Source organism: Prionailurus viverrinus, chromosome B3, assembly GCF_022837055.1.
Source record: "Prionailurus viverrinus isolate Anna chromosome B3, UM_Priviv_1.0, whole genome shotgun sequence".
In the NCBI taxonomy this organism is placed as follows: Eukaryota; Metazoa; Chordata; class Mammalia; order Carnivora; family Felidae; genus Prionailurus; species Prionailurus viverrinus.
In genome coordinates this window covers 63,157,353-63,174,302 of record NC_062566.1, presented here as the reverse complement: position 1 = coordinate 63,174,302, position 16,950 = coordinate 63,157,353, and the positions used below count along the sequence as shown (strand labels likewise).

Here is a 16,950-nt window from a genome sequence, read left to right as displayed (position 1 = left end):
GAACCTTTTGACTATGGTGGGGAAGCTGAAGGACACTGCAGAATATGCATCTGAACAATTAGATGGTGGAAGAATGGCCTAATGTGTAAAAAGGCAGAAATAGTCTTTTATCACCATGTTTTCTGTTCCTACATACCAACTTGTAAATTGGAAGTAAATATACATGCCTCTGATCTCTAGCTCTACCTTTAGGACACTAATAAAAAGCTTCCATTTTGATCAAGAGTTAGTTTTTAAGTTCTCAGAGTTCACTCTTGTAAAAGAGTTTTAAACATTTGTTATCTAATTTTAATTATGGAAAGACAATTCTTAGAGAAGGAGGATAAATGAAGTGATTAACAATAAGAGCTCTGGTGTCAGATGACCCTGGATCAAATGCTGTTTCTTTAGTTTGTAATGACCTGTCTGAGTCATTTGAGCCTCTTTGTAACTTTGAGGATCACTGTGAGGATTGAATGAGATGGTCTGGGTGAAATGGGTGTTTAGCACAATGGTGGGTAAATATAACAACCTGCTATATAGAAAAGAGCTTTCTCTGCTAAGTGTGGGGCCCTAAAAGTGAGTTGATAAGGGAAGCCATACAGAATGTCAGATACCATTCTCATCTACAGCTACAATTTCTCTGGTCGGCGGACAAGAAATGATGGTGCTGACATAATTGGTAAACCACAACCAGAAAAATCAGTCCATTTACATTTCAAGTAGCTCAGAAGGATCTGACTTACATAGCTGTAGCAGGGAGCTAACAGTTCAAGGGAGTTTGTGTTAATAGGAAGTATTTTTGAACCCTTGAAGCAAAACACATGTTTATACCTAGATAGAAAAGTTTACTTTGGGTCTTATTGCCTAACTGTGAACTTTGGTATTAAAATCTTTAGGCCAGCTTTGCACCAGTAAGATAAAGACATTTCAGAATAGTGCTGAGGTCTATGGCCATACCACCCTGAATGTGCCCGATCTCATCAGAATGGTGCAGAGGACAGTTAGTGTAAAAGCTTACTCCTCACGCTGAGTGGTAGAATCTTTGTTTGGCGGTCTAGGTGCTAAGCCAGCATCCTACCTGGATAATTTCTCCTCAGGGTAAATGGATCACAGGGGCCAGAACCAGTGTGGGTAACATCTTATCCATCTCTGCTTCCAGCAATGTCTTGAACTCTAAAATGCAAAAACGGAAAAATGATGCATTTTCACTGTTGACCTTGTACACAGCAGGTGCACGATCAATAGCTGTTGAATACATTTATCTACCACTGCAAAGTCAGTTTCTTGGGGGTAGGATAGGAATAAAGACTCTCGTATCTTGTACAGGTCTGACAGCCAGCAAGCATCCATTGTTTCTGGTTCTGTGGTATGTTTTGCCTGAGGAGTTCTCCATTATCATACCAAATGGAACTAATGTTAAAATATTAGGTCTCTAACTTTTCTGGTTTGTAATCTTAGCAGAAATTCCACTTGTAATATGATTGAAATGAAAATGCCTTTCCCCAGACCTGGAAGTGATGTTCGGGTTAAAGTTATTTAAAATACAACAGGAAAGCAACCCTAAAGAAATATTTAAGACAAAATCTAATGATGATAAAAATCAGCATTGTTATTTGCTGTTAATTTGATAATGTTAATATAGAAATGAAGCATGGGATACTGTATATTATAAATATGGAATTAGAAAAAATATTAAGTATATGTTTTGATTAAGTAATACAAGCACAAGAAGAAAACAAAAATATTTTCAAGTATCATTCAACTTGTAAGTACAATAAAAATTTCTCATATGGGAGAATTTCTTCTCTAAACTAAGAAATCCTCTTGTAACTGAAACTGTCATGAAGTTACCACATTAGACTAATGACCTTTAGTTATAATTGGATAATTGAATTTTAAATTGTCAAGAAAACGGAACTAAAATTCATAAAACTTGCCAAGAGAATAACTCTTTGATACACATTTGACAATCTGAAAAATACCACAGCTCAAGAAAAAAAATGAACCTGCTCTTACATTATCCAAGGGCAAAGCACTTGAATATTCCTTTTAAAAGCCTTTTCCCCCCAAGATCTCAGGATTAAAAAATAGCTCAGCCGCTTTTGTTGAATTTGTGGTGCATTTGCTTTAAGTCTCCTTTAGAGTAACATTTTATTAGTTAGGATTGTTACATGAATCCTGTACTTAATATAGGGATCATTTATAGCTAACTTCTTATTGTAATGACATTTCATGATATACTGACAATGATACCCAGTCTCTAATTATTAATTAGGAGTACAGAAGAAATAAGCAAATTATTTAACTGGACAGAAAGTGTAATGCATAGGAATTAAATATTTGGAGTGTTTGTGGATTAAGAAGACTATCCATTCCTGAATTTCTTCCACACTGAAAATTGTTGACACTAGAGGCAAGTATTGACAGAAGTAGGGCTGATCAATATTGAACCTTAAGGGTCAAAGGACTTCATGTTTAGTGTAATAAGCAACTTAGTTTAGGTATTACAGTGTTTCGGTAAAGTAACAATTATTAAGGGTCAGGCAAGGTTTCTTTTATAAACTCTAATTTGGGGACACTTGCATAGTTCCAGAGTCTCCAAAGGCATGAGATAGTATGATTGAAGCAAGACGATGGCTTGTGCGTCATTACACTCAAAGTTGAGGAATTAGATTATCTCCACTCTCCACATTCAAATCCTATCTTTTCTCACCATCGCCATAGAACATTTATGAAATCTCTAAACCTAGAAGCTTTAGACGAGAGGTAAATCTCTTTTAAGTTTTAAATGGAATCTTTACTTTTTTGAAAATTATCTAGCACATTCAAGTAGGCTACGAATTACAATTACTACCAAAGGGAGCTCTGTATCTATTCAGCCAGATATGGTTCAATGAAATCTCAGAAACAACCTCTATACTTTCCACTTAGTTGTGTGTAGAACATTAGTACCACATGGAAATCATTATGCTTCACTCAAACATACTCGATCATATTGGCCTACTGAATTGTTAAGGTTTGGTTTTCCAGCAAATTTGACTTTTAATGTAACTAAGAAATAGTTTTTAAGTATTTATTTCAAAATTTGTGTTGGACACATTAGGATTGAACTTGGGAAAAGGCAAACAATAAAGTAAATATATGCCAATTTTTTAATAATAACAAAACGATGATGAAATAAAAAGATAATTACATAGAAATAAATCCCTTATTATTTTCTTAAGTTAATGTAAAACTTTAAAACTAACATGAAAAACTTTAAGATTATGGGCTTGAGAGAAAGGATGGCTATCTGAACAGAGAAGAGGAGCTGAGTGCTAACTCAAGTACTTTCTCCCTCTTGAGCCCCATATAAACACAATTCTGAATCTTCAAGTCCTTCCTGGGCAGACACTAAGTGCTCTGCCCTCTGTGACCTTTCTTCTAGAATTTAGAATGTATAGATACATTCAAACAACAGAAGTGGGCATTGATCAGTCAAGGAAGAAGCCGTGCACTTTCAGTTTCCATTACATTAAACAAAATACTCATTAGTGCTTGGCATTTTCCCAAGCAGACACAATCTAGGTGTCCACTGAGGCCTCATTGTGCAGTTAAGAAGTTTAAAAAGACCTTCTAGACATCAGCTAGGGACAATTAAGGGATGGGTAAAACTACTCCAGGGTAAGAAGGCTGAAATTACTGGAAACAAACACACATAGAATATCAACTACAAATAGACAAACTATCTTTACCTTTAAGATCAGTGAGATATTTAAGGAGAGAAAAACTAAAGATACTTTTGCTTAATAATCATTATCCTCCTTAATGAAACCACAAGACACTACGGGAGTATTCAGTTATACTAAAACAAAACCATGTCTAGATACGTGGTAGAAAAAGCATAATCTCATGGAAATCTGTCATCACAACATAATTATTCTTACCGTTTACCCAACAAGGAAACTAAGTGCTACTATTATTAAGAGGTCATAATAATGTAAGTTAGCTCTGAAATCCATATCCATTAAAACTGTTGAAACATGTTTTATTGTTAAACATCACTCCCAGATCCAAGACAGCTTCTAGAAAATATTAGAGAGCAACTACTTACATGCAGGTCAGGCTGACAAACTGTTTTCCCAAGTGTTTCCTTCCCTTCTGCCTTGCTCTCTTCCATCCATCCATCCATCCATCCATCCATCCATCCATCCATCCTTTCATACAACAAATATTTATTAAATACTGTCTGTGAGGCACTGTGTCAAGTTCAGGGGCTACAATAGTGAGCCAGTCCAACAAGGCTTAGTTATACATGAAGTTACAGGCTAGCACATAATGCAAAAGATTTGATATGATCTCTGTTGCTGTCGGTATTAAAGCAACTGTATTTGAGAAATCTTCATGCAAGACCATTAAAATGAGTTAAGTTTCAAAAATCATTCACATTACCTGTTTCTCACCCTCTGGGTATGGGAATGGGAAGCAAAGATTTTCATGACAAAATTTCTCTTATTTTAAGGAGACATTTATCTTTCCACTTAGACTGATGCAATCTAATTTACCAGCAAATTGTAGGAACAAATTTCAATTATGAACTCTTTCTCAAAAGGATGCCTTGTTATCTATTCACAAGGAATGTATGAAAGAATAAGAAAAAAGAAAGACCATAAGCTTAATATGGAACATGAAAACCTCTTTGAGTTTGCTACAATATACTCTCCATGCTTCTTAACTCAAAGACACCATTCTATCAGTATTAACACAGATCTTTAAATCCCAGAGCTAATAATGCTTCCCAGTTACATACAGCTGGATGCATCTGACAAGCAGCATGTAGTAGGAACCTCACAGGGGATAAGGTTCCTAACAGTCAACTAAGAGTTCAAATCCCAAAAGAGGTGCCCCTGGTGTGCAGAGCACTTAACCCTTCGACCAGTACCAACATGACTATTCACAAATTATTGATGTCCCTAAATCCCTGGCAGATTGCAGACAGTTCTCGTATCCATCGAAGCCCAAGCATATGGTCACTAATGGGATGGATTAAAAAAAAACACATACACACGTTCAGTCTTTGCTACATGAATATAAAGCCACTGAAATGCTAGAAGGTGATTGAACTGGATGGAACACTGTTAAATACATGCTTAGCCTCATGTTATGGATCATTTCCATTGACATCTATCTGCGTCCTTGGTACAGTTTAATTAAAGCTGTCTGGAACAAGTCTGCCCTCTAAATGATCGTCAGTGCAATGAAAAGGTGAAACATGAGGAGGCTTGAGGCCTTTTTTTTTTTTTTGTAAAGCATTCAAATGGCTGTCTCTGTGGTTACGAACAGCAGTGGGGGAGAAATTCATTTTCAAAATTAGCCAGACATTAGACTTTTTTTGCAGGAGAAAGTGGGGCTCCTTTTGATGTCATCTTGGAGTACCAGAAGCTGAGTTAGGTCATGCCAAATCTTAAGAACTCAAACTGGGCCATGTTCTGGTCTAAAATAGATACACTGTTTTTGGCCCTAAAGCAGTAAATTCTAGAGCACGCTTGCATTTGTAATTTATTTGGCAAAATAGAATGCCCCGGTGGAACAGTTTTGTCTGAAATAGTCCCTTTCATAAGGCGATTGTGCACCTAGAAGGTAGGAACGTCATCTATTTAATTTGGTTTTAGAGCATATAGAATACTATCATAGCAAGGAAATAGTTTCAAACAATTAAGGTATTTATTGAATAACCTTTATATTTCCACCACTGTTACGGAGCCAGAGAAACAAAATAAACAAAATATGGATTCAGGGTATAAGAAATGTGGGACGTAGTTTAGAGGCTGAATCTTAAATTAACTAATTATACCTACTTCTTATGGCACTTCCTCCTCTTTAATATGATTTTATTTAAAGAGCTATAAATTAAATTATACATGCCCTTTAATACCAAAATTAATTGTACTTTATAAAAGGGCCCAAAGGACTGTGCCATGTTTAAAATTTTCATTCATTGGTTCCTCCACACAAATCCATCAGTCATGGGCTTATCCTTTTCATTTAATATTTATTTGGTATCTACTTCATATAGGATGTTGAGTTATACCCCATGTCTTACCCCCACCCCCAAATGCTTGTCTCTATCCATTCTACCATGTTCATCCAGACTGGTGAAAGGCAATAGTAGCACTAAACAGAAAAGCACTCCTAAATTTAGTTAGGATGCTATTCAAGAGTGCAGACTATCTTAGCTTTGATAGAAATTAGTCAGACCTATAAGATATTATTTCCAACAAATAAGTTATAAGTGAAAGCCAATTAATTGGGGCAACAGGTATTGAGTGCTTACTGTGCACTGACATTGTGCTGGGAACTCCAAGGACCAGGAAACAGCAGAAGCATCCTCAACAGACTACAAACTGGGAAGATGCACACATTGGAAGTCACCAAGGAATGATGGAGTTGGAGGACCAAACACTAGAGTGATATTGGAAGGCTTTCTGAGGAAGACAGAGCTTGAGCTGGCTTTGAAGAATGAGGCCAGATGTCCGAGCCTAAAGCACAGTGGCAGGAACATGGAGGGTGGAAGATGAGGTAGGAAATTATCCTGCCTTGAGTGGATGCTTTGTGTTGAAGAGTGTATCTCTTGGGGTCTGATCGGGAGACTAGAAACCACTTTAGGTATTTAACATAGAAAAAATTTAAAACTAGGAACTGATTTTACAGGTGATGACCTGAGATGACCAACAGGAGACAGTGTGGCAATGAAATATTGGCAACTTCAGGTAACTGCCAATAACACTTGGGTTGAAAGAACAAGGGAGAAGGTAGGGTCTCGGGAGCTCAGAGACCAGGACCACCCAGTGGAGGATGGAACTAGAGAAGGCGTGGCCAGTGGGTGCTAGAACAATGGAGAAATACAAATGCAGTTAGTGCTAGAGATGGACATGAAGCTGAGAGAAGAGGAGAACTCTTGAAACCTGGCTTCTTTCTGCCTGCCTCTCCTCCCCCATCACCTGGCAGTATCTCCCATGGGCTAAGTCCAGATAGAAGCTGACAAGAAGCCTAGGGAAAAAAAATTCTCTGCAGGAGTCAATCTGTATAATACAGAACAGAGTAGGTGAAGGAAGGAATATTTATAAGAGAAAACCAGCTAATATCAGCAAAGAGACTAATACAAAATAATGTTAGATTCTTATTATATAATAGGTTTTTAAAACCTAAGGAGAGGAGTTTAAACCAAACAGGCAAGAGATAGTCATTTGAGGTTTTGTGGAAGGAAAGAGACATAATGAAATTGGTATTTTAGGAATATCTGGCCAGAGATTGGAAAAAGATTTGAGGCAAAGAAACAAGTTAGGAGGTAGGAGATTAAAGGTGGCCACAAACTCTTTGACATTCCTCTCCTTGAGAGGTGGGGTATATTTCTTTTCCCCTTGGATCTGGGCTGGCCTATAGATGAATTGATGCTGTACCAGTTCTGGGACTAGCCTTTAAGAAAAGACTGGCAGACTGGTACCTTGGAACCCTGAATTGTAATGTAAGAAGTTCAACCACCCTACCAAAGTGGCCATGCAGAGAGGTCCTGACACCACTGAGCCCTCCAGACAAGCCAGCTGCCAGTTAAATTCCAATGAGTGACTCTAATTAGTGCCACATGAAGCGGAACAATTGCTCAGTTGAGACTTGCCCAAGTTTTTGATCCGCAGAATCATGAGATATAATACAATGGTGGTTGTTTTAAGTCATTATGTTTTGGAGTATTGTGTTATGCAGTAATATGTAACTAGAATGGAGGGTATCCAAGAATGTGAACATATCATGTTGTGTCCCCAAATAGTAGGAACTGTGAGGAGGCCCCATTTTTGGGGGGAAATGGTCCTAAGTTCTCTTTTGTGTTTATAACAGGTAGACAATTTTTTTGTAAACCTGTAAAGGGCCAAATAGTAAATACCTTTTGCTTTGTGGGCTATGTGGTCTCTGCTGCTTCTATTCAACGGCATCATTGTAGGGCAAAAAAGGTCATAGACAATACGTGTAGGTGAGTTTCAATAAAACTTTATTTACAAAAAAACCAAGCAGCTGGCCCAGAATTGGTTGTGGATCATAGACTGCTTGCTCCTGGTGTATAATGCTTCAGATATTAAGGAAAATTTAACTAGAGATATGCTATATGTGGATGACACACAGGAATTGAGACTTAGATTGGAGAATAAATATTCTGAAGAGGGCCTAGGATACGGCTATTGTATCTTTTTAAAGTTGCTTCTACTTCATCATTTCTTTTAAATGACAGTAGGATAGTTGGTAAATATATTAGTGGGCTGAAGAATTATTTGAATTTATAAGGTGGGGCCCTTGAACCAGACGATTTATAATCTGGAGACATACAGAGGACAAAATCAAACAGATTTTCAGATTATGAATAGTAGTCCTGGGTCCACCGCCAATGGTTTTCAAATTTATATAATTTCAACCCAATGTATTTTATGAGTAAATTGGACTATTCTAAAGCCATTTTTCTAAGTGTGACTAACATCCATCTAATTTTTAATTTATATCATATTTATGATTTATTTGAACAATTATGAGTTTGGCAATATTTCTTGTTTGTATTTGAAAAGCACTTATAACATTAATCTCAAAGTATTTATACCCCAAACTATCCTGAAAAGTCAATGGTTATTTTCCATAATTTATGATATATTGGAGGTATTTTATCATGCTATTTACTGTTATGTCATAGGAAAAAAAGTGTGACCTTTGAAGAAATAAAACAAGCAGCAGCTTCTTAGTTCTCCTGCATATCTGTTAAGTTTATGGATATTTATTTTAGGCTTTATAAAAATTCTATCAGGCAGCTAAACAATTTAGAGTCACACAGCATGTAAATTCTATTAAACAAGGGCTTTTTACCCTTTCACCTCTTGCCCTACATGTGCTTGGTACAGTGGTACCGCTATTCAGAACAAACACTAATAGTCTGCTGGAAATCCTTAATATAACAAATGCAGGTACGCTAGAGGATACTAGTGAATATTCAGAAGTGTTTTTTATCCATTTAAGGCAGAGAATGGCTTGAGCAATTCTGTTTTTGGCCTCAAAAAGAGCAACCTGGTTAAGAGGTGAAGCTTTCTTGGAGTTTCTGCATTTGATAAAGTACAGACCTTGCAGTGTTCCCTCATAGACCTGTGACCTCACGCCCTGGCCTCTTAACTTTTTTTGCCCATGAAGGTAGAATGATTAGTCAGTTCCTTTTATTAGATATGTTAGCAGTTTCTGCTAAAAAGATGATTTTTTTTTAACTTTACTTATTTTGAGAGAGAGAGTGAGTGAGTGTGGGGGAGGGGCAGAGAGCGAAAGAGAGAGGATCCCAAGCACTGACAGTGCAGAGCCCTGTGTGGGGCTCGAAATCACAAACTGTGAGATCATGACCTGAGCTGAAGTCAAGAGTCAGACGCTCTACTGACTGAGTCACCCTGGCGCCCCAAAAGATGATTTCAATAACATTAAATTGCAAAGAATTATGAGGCAAGGCTTGCCCCTAGATACTAAGACAAACCCAGTTTAAGCTGATGACACAGCTCCCATGAAGGGCCATCTGTTTAGCCCTAACAGCATTTTCTTTGTTTCACTTTTGTGGCTTGGCGTCAAACTCTGTCTGGGACACCTGCTCCATGTGAAATGAGACTGGCGGGTCTCAGTCCATTTGTGGCTGGCTGAAATTTCCCATCTTCCTCTCCAGGAAAATGGTCCATAAGGAAATCAAGTGAAAAGAGTTAGACGTCACACATGGCTTCACGTATAGGTGTACTGAAGGCCTAGATAATCTTCCTGTGTGAAAAGTACAATATAAATTCAACACTGGTTCATTGGTTCATCTACTTTGCCTCACAGTAGCTCTCTAACACCTGAGGTCTCCTGTATCCCGAAGATGATGCAACTTTAGGGACATCTTTTTACTATTAGGCCATGGCATAATTTGAGCTGAGATTGTAACGTGGCTTGAAATTGGCTGTGATTTGCTGCTTCATTTAAACAGGGATGGTGTATGAAAGTAGCATAAGAGGTACATGTTCTGTGCTTTTTACATTATGTAAATAGATCTGAAGTCTCCATAAATAACAATTAAAGAATATTCATAGGCTAAGAGTAAACAGATTAGATGCCTTCAGACCATACATTACCCAAGAGAGAAAGTAGAACACTGTAATTTATTATAACCCAAGGCAATATTACCTTAAAATGGTATGAATTTTGATTTCAAAAGTCAATAAGGTCTTTTCCATATAAATTTGAAGCCACCAAAAATGGCACTAAACTTACTAAATACACAATTAGTTTCTTGTTACAGATAATTTCTATTGATCCAAATCTGGTTTGTCAGCATGGATTAATCAAAATCGTCAGGGATTGAGATCTGGATGGCTCAAGGGATCAGTTCCTGGGCTATGAGCCTTTCCCCCTCAGGTCACTATTTCCAATACTTACAGGAGTTTTGAGAGGCCTATCTGACAGCTGGTGTGAAACAAACCAGTCCTTTCAACTAAATCTCTTGCATAGATTCATTGTCCCTTATGTTCAAAGATGTTATCACTTACAGTCTGAGGGTATAAGTAAGGGGAAAAGTTACTACATTATCAGCAGTCCTAGTTATTATTCATAGATGAGTCCATATTTATGATCTTCTATGGTAAGCAATACTAATTGCTGTCTTCAAGGCCTGCTGTATCCAGTTATAGAATATTTATCTCTGTATGACATTTCCCTGCAAACCTAACCAGTTGATCTCTGATTGGTTGTCCCAAACTATTACATATATATGTATTTTGTAGAATAAACTGTAGAAATGTTTCTTTTCTAGAGATTATATATATATATGTATCTCCTTTCTTTGTTTGCCTTTCAGGTCTTTTCTGTAGTGCAGGTTATAACATTCTTTTATTGCATAAAAACTCCAGGTCCAGGCCGGCTTCCCTGAAGAAATACTGTTCCCTACAGCTCTTGTGTTAGATGATTATCCTTCACCTGCTCATAGTCTTTAGGAAGCTTTTCATCTCAACCTGGGCATCCATAGTGATATGCTGGCTAGTACAGATGCCCTGATCTTTGGCCACCTGATCTTATTATTAGGTCTAGGAAACCCTTTGGAGATCCTCTTTGTTGCAGCCCTCAGTCTATCAGAAGCTCCTGACAGCTTTCTTTATTCAAGATGAGTCAGGCAACCTTGTTATTAAGATTTTCCTAGTTATAGGGGTGCCTGGGTGGCTCAGTCAGTTAAGCATCTGACTTCGGCTCAGGTCATGATCTCGCAGTTTGTGAGTTCGAGCCCCGCATCGGGCTCTGTGCTGACAGCTCAAAGCCTGGAGCCTGCTTTGGATTCTGTGTCTCCCTCTGCCCCTCCCCTGCTCACGCTCTGACTCTCTCTGCCTTTCAATAATAAATAAGTAAATGTTAAAAAAAATTTTGAAAAAAGATTTTCCTAGTTGTAGTCCCACAAATTTTGTTGCCAGGGGCCAAACACCCTGTTTCTGTTCTGTCTGGGTAGAAAAATTAACAGACTTTGATTACAAAGATACTTGGCATTTTTGGTTAGAAGAGAAAGAACTTTGGCTACTTGGGATTAAAAAAAGGGGTTTTAGCTATCCTTGATCTTTTATAAAGTTTTGCCTTTTCTTTACTAGAGCATTTTCAATTTCTGTTTTTTCTACAAAACTATGCATCTAGGAAGCCCAAACACAGTGACTAGTATCTGTGCTATACTATGAACTCAAGTTCATGGTTCTTAATGATATAAAGAATGGGAAGTATCTAGTGCTTTCCGAGGTATTCTCAGAGGGAGCTCATGGTACTCTTTGGCTATTGTGGAGGAAACAGTGTGGTTCTCTACTACTGGGCCATGTCCATGCAATGAAGCCAGCTTGGTGGAATGTCCTGATGATGGAAATCACCTGTTAGGGAGTGACCAAGGGAACTGGTAGTTTTGTTACTAGTTATCTATATGTCTATGGCTACTTAATTTCAAGTCTCATTACTGTAGAGTTGGAAGTGGAGGTGTAGGAGGGTCTGATTAAACCAAGCAATGTACCTTCATGGATTCCAGATGTCAGGGAAGTAGCCCAAGAGAGTTACCATCCATTTCCGGATTGCTGACGTGAGTGGCTCCAAATTGATCTGAGTGCTCCTGGCTCATAAAGCTGTAGGTGTGGAAGGAAGAAAGAAGAGCCTCTGATTTCAAGTAAATGGATGGAGATGATCTGGCTAAGTTAGCTTTCCTCCTTAGTCCAGGGAAGGGGAAGAAGTCACTTTTGTAAAACTTCTTAGTTGAAGATGAAGCTATTCTGGATTCTTCCTTAGAGGATCTACTATTCTCCTGGGGATAGGCTGCCCACAAGTTAAGTGAAAACATAGCATTCCTTGGACTTTATTTTTTCCCCAGTGCTGTCACAGTACTTCGTATACATTTCAGTTAAAATTTCATATTGAACTGTAGTTGTTTACCTGGTTTTCCTTTCCAGTGGATAATGAAAGCAGTAACCACGTGTTTTTTGTCTTTTTATCCTCAGACCATGGATAGACTCTGGCGCATTACCTGCACAAAACAAATGTATGACAAATGAGTGAACAGTAGAAACCAGAGGAAAACCAGGTCTGCTACACTTCCTTGTAATCCTACTCTTTCCCTTTGGTGATAGTGACCTAGAGATTGAATCATTCCATGTTGGTATAGTATAGTTGGTAAGCACATGAATGCCATGTGCTTCATTTGAATCATGATTCTGATACTTTTTAGCTATGTGATTTTGAGTAAGCCTTAAGTGTCTTCCTCTATAGAATTAGAATAATACTTATTTCTTTTTGAAAAATTTTAAAAATGTTTTTATTTATTTTTGATAGATAGACAGACATAGCATGAACTGGGGAGGTGCAAAGAGAGAGGGAGACACAGAATCTGCCACAGGCTCCAGGCTCTGAGCTGTCAGCACAGAGCCTGACGTGCGGCATGAACTCGTGAACCACAAGATCATGACCTGGGCTGAAGTTGGATGCTCAACCTACTGACCCACCCAGGTGCCCCAGAATAATACTTATTTAATTTGGGATGTGAGGATTAAATAAATTAACATGAAGTACCTGGCAAATACAGGTTATATTATTATTATTATTATTATTATTATTATTATTATCATTACCATCATCATTATCATTATCATCACCACTCTCAAAGTGAGAATACGGCCAGTTTGCTGCTGCTGAATTTAGGTGAGAGAGACAACATCTGTAGCAGCAGGTAAGAGTGCCAGAATTACTGTTATGAACAACAGTAATAGATCAGTTAACCTGCAGTTATTGTGCATCCTCTGTGTGGTTTGATTTACCAGGTGGAAATATGTGGCTTCCTTATTTTAATTTCCTTTAGAGAAATAAAATCTGATTATTTAGTCAAGGGGATCCCTTTTTGCTTCCAGGAGGCCAAGAGGGGTGTGTGTGTGTGTGTGTGTGTGTGTGTGTGTGTACGTGTGTGTGACTGATTTGAGCTATGTTTCAATATCCAGCAATTGTTTAGGCAGAGAGGGAATGTGTGAGTGCAGAGGCATGGCATGCCACCATCCTGACCAAGTCAGAGAATACTTTTAGATTCTCTGGGGCCTAGAAATAAATGGGGCCTAGAAATGCAAAGGAAAGCAGGCAGGGTGGACAAAAAGTTTTGAAGTCTGGCATTGGAAGGGCAGACCTAAGAGACCTATGGAGGAATACTGGAGAAGAGAAAACCTCTTAGCCTACTACCTTTCATACATAGCAACAGAATAGCGTAATATGCTAGAAAGTAGATGTACTGATTGCCCATAAAAACCAGTACAAAATAAGAAAATTCTAGAAAGACTAGACAATGTCTAGAGTCTATATTGCTCTGAAGGAATGTATTCATTTAGTATTTAGGTTTCTTTCAGTTAGCATCTTTTAATCTTAAGTCTCTCTATATTACCTTTTTTCTCACTTTGTTTGCCCCTATAACTCTGTTAAAATAAATTGGTGACCTGGAAGTGTACAAGTTCTGTTTTTCTCTCGCCATCAACAGTTCTAAACAATGAACAAATAAAAGAACGCTACATGCCCAAACATTGATTTGAAGGATATCTTGGAGATTTACAATATGCTAAACTAGGGAAAAACTTGGGAATAATCCACACAATACATGTTGCTCTCCATTATAATCAGTTTTTCAGGCTCTGTGTCGATACAACTTTTTCTCCTTTTTCACAATGGTTTACAACTTAAATAATTTAATACAACAGTTGTTATATTTTTATTGCAAGCTTATAAAACTGGAACCATAAGTCTTTCTATGCAATATATTATCAAAAAGTGACACTGGAGAAGGGAAGCTGATGATTACCGAAACTGTAATTCAATCTTCAAGTTCTGAAGATGTCATAAAAACGTCTCCTTCTTTACTTGCATACGGCAGATACCATCAGGATGCCTCAAATGAACTCTCTCTGGGTATTCAATCTCTCCTCCAGCATTATTTCATATACAATCAGAACAAAAATGGGACTCCACAATGCAAATGCAACTGTGATTCAAGCCCAATAGTTCTTTTGTCAAATAGGATTTCCTTTTATGAAGTTTCATTTTAGAATTAATTTTGATATCAATGCCTGTCAAGCTGTGGAAATTGAGCTGAACCAAGGGAGTCTATTCCTATTTGAGCCGCATTGTAGAAAGTGGTAATTAGAAAAAAAACGCAGAGAATTTGTACTGTGCTAAAGAAAATTAAGCTCGTCATGCTGCATGCTGTCATTCTGGTTAAAAGTATAGGTGTGGTAAACAGCAACATTCCCTAAATGCCTATTTTTTCATATATTTAAAATTTACTACTTTCACCCTGCCGTATTAGTTGTCAGGAAATAATTTCTTAATTCTGACTGATTCTTCCTGTGGTCTGAAAGCTGTGTGAATTAAATAACAGATCCCTATAGTATTTACGATTAACAGCGTCCCCCATAACTAGCTTGGAAGGAAATACATTCCTTTTAGAGAAAGAGGATGGTTAGTTATTTATACATTCTTGCCAATGATTATCATTCAATGGACTTGTCACGCCTGTGTTGACTTCAGTCTAAGACAAAGAAGCATCAAATTCCCCAAACCTCTTCTTCATATGTCCAACATGCGGTTAATCTACTGACAGTGTTGCGAATGGAATTTAAGAACTGCTATCTTTCTATTAAAAATGTCACTTTGCCTTCTGCAGGAAGGCACTGCAGCAAGACTCTACAAAATCTTTTTGAAAACCTCCCAGGATGAGAATAAACTAGCTTCTTGAGGGAGGCGGAGGAATGGAACTTTCATAGTATGGCTACAGAGGGATCAACACATCCAGTTGGAAAGTGAACATTTCCAATTATTCCCCCAGCCTGAGAGACTGCAGGTGGTGCCATGACAGTTTCTGCATTTTGTCTCTCGGCCAAGGCAGGCCTGGCCAGGCCCATGAGGGGTGAAGGGTCATAGACGCCATGTGAGTGGGTTTCATTCTCATCACAGCAGAGGCTGCTAATCACATTACATTCAGGTGAGTTATGGTGATTATAGCAGGCTGAACGTGGAGAGATTAAACAATAGAAACAGCACAACCATGCTTGTGATGGCTGTGATGAAGGGTGGTGCTTTCATGGCCCTGTGGCAATAGGTTTGATTGGATTCTGGAAACCTTCGGTGAAGGACACCTTGCCCCTTCCAGGTTAGCTTTTTCTAAACCATCTTGGTAGTAAGTGGAGGGACAGAGGCCATTTTAACAGTTTTTAGTAATGAAAAGGGTACAAAACTTTCTCCTCCAGCATGCTGAGGTCTCGTGAATCTATAGAGTGAAAACACATTGCAGGGTCACTGCTTTCCAGCAGGTCTCTACTTCTTCCAGCTGTTAGCTGCTGCACCCTACATGAACTTTTAATCTTGTTTGGTCTCATTTTACCCTTCTACATTTGTAACCCCTGGAATAGATTTCATTTTCCCTTAGGGACATTTGGAAGGAGAAGAGCCTAAGTGTTTTTAAATATAAGAAAAGTTGCTTGAGTGTTTTTAAATATAAGAAAAGTTGCTTTCATGCTTTAAAATCAGAAAAAGACAGGGTCGCCTTCAGTGTCCAGAACTTGGTTTCGGCTCAGGTGATGATCTCATAGTTTGTGAGATTGAGCTCCGTGTCGGGCTGTGTGCTGCTGACAATGTGGAGCCTGCTTGGGATTCTTTATCCCTTTTTTCTCTTTCCCTCCCTGCTCGTGCTCTCTCTCTTTAATCATGAATAAACTTAAAAAAAAAAAAAAACTAAAATCAGAGAAAGTCAGGCGCTGGGTATAGCGTGAAAGAAAGAATAACTCACTTGTATAGTTAGCCCCTACCATTTAGATAGTTTGCTTTTCACATTTTAGGGCAAGAAATGCTTAATAATAGTGTATCCATTGTCCATCAAGTTGAAATGCTATGCAACATGGGTTGTTCACCTGAACCAAGAGAGGCGGAGATATCTAGAAGTCAAGAAGTGCAAGGAGAAATTGAGCCACCACCAGCCATCCAAGTTTACCTTTGGGATACTGGTTTTTGAGAAACGCTCATTAACTGCACTCCTCAGAAATACAAATGAAGATATAGGGTATGTGTATGTATGTATAGGTATATACTTGTGTATATATACATATGTAGAGAGAAAGAAAGAAAGGAAAGGTGGGAGGGTGGGAGAGACGGAAAGAGGGAGAGGGAAGCTTCAGGAATATTTATAAACTAAAGGTAGCACCCTCAATTTTACCAGGAGGTTGAAAAGTAGTCCTTGTTGACAAAATAAATGAAGTGGTACATATATTCTGTGCAAATAATGCTGTAAAGCAAATAGTCTCATATGCTCCAGCTAAGGTATCTGGATAGTTTTCAAAGGTGTTTTTTTCTTCTTAAAATATGATGCAATGATCCAACACGGAGGAAATGAAGGTGGCAAAAATCTATGACAAA

At 38.0% G+C, this 16,950-nt stretch overlaps 1 long non-coding RNA gene across 1 annotated transcript in view; it reads right to left on the bottom strand.

Moving 5' to 3' along the window:
- Positions 1 to 12,139, bottom strand: part of LOC125168887 (uncharacterized) — a 36,296-nt gene extending 24,157 nt beyond the window's left edge. Inside the window, exons 1-2 of the long non-coding RNA XR_007153330.1 lie at positions 12,035 to 12,139; positions 1,061 to 1,155 (exon numbers count right to left, since the gene is read on the bottom strand). This is a non-coding gene — a long non-coding RNA (uncharacterized LOC125168887). The remainder of the gene's footprint in view (positions 1 to 1,060; positions 1,156 to 12,034) is intronic.
- Between the last annotated feature and the right edge of the window lie 4,811 nt (positions 12,140 to 16,950).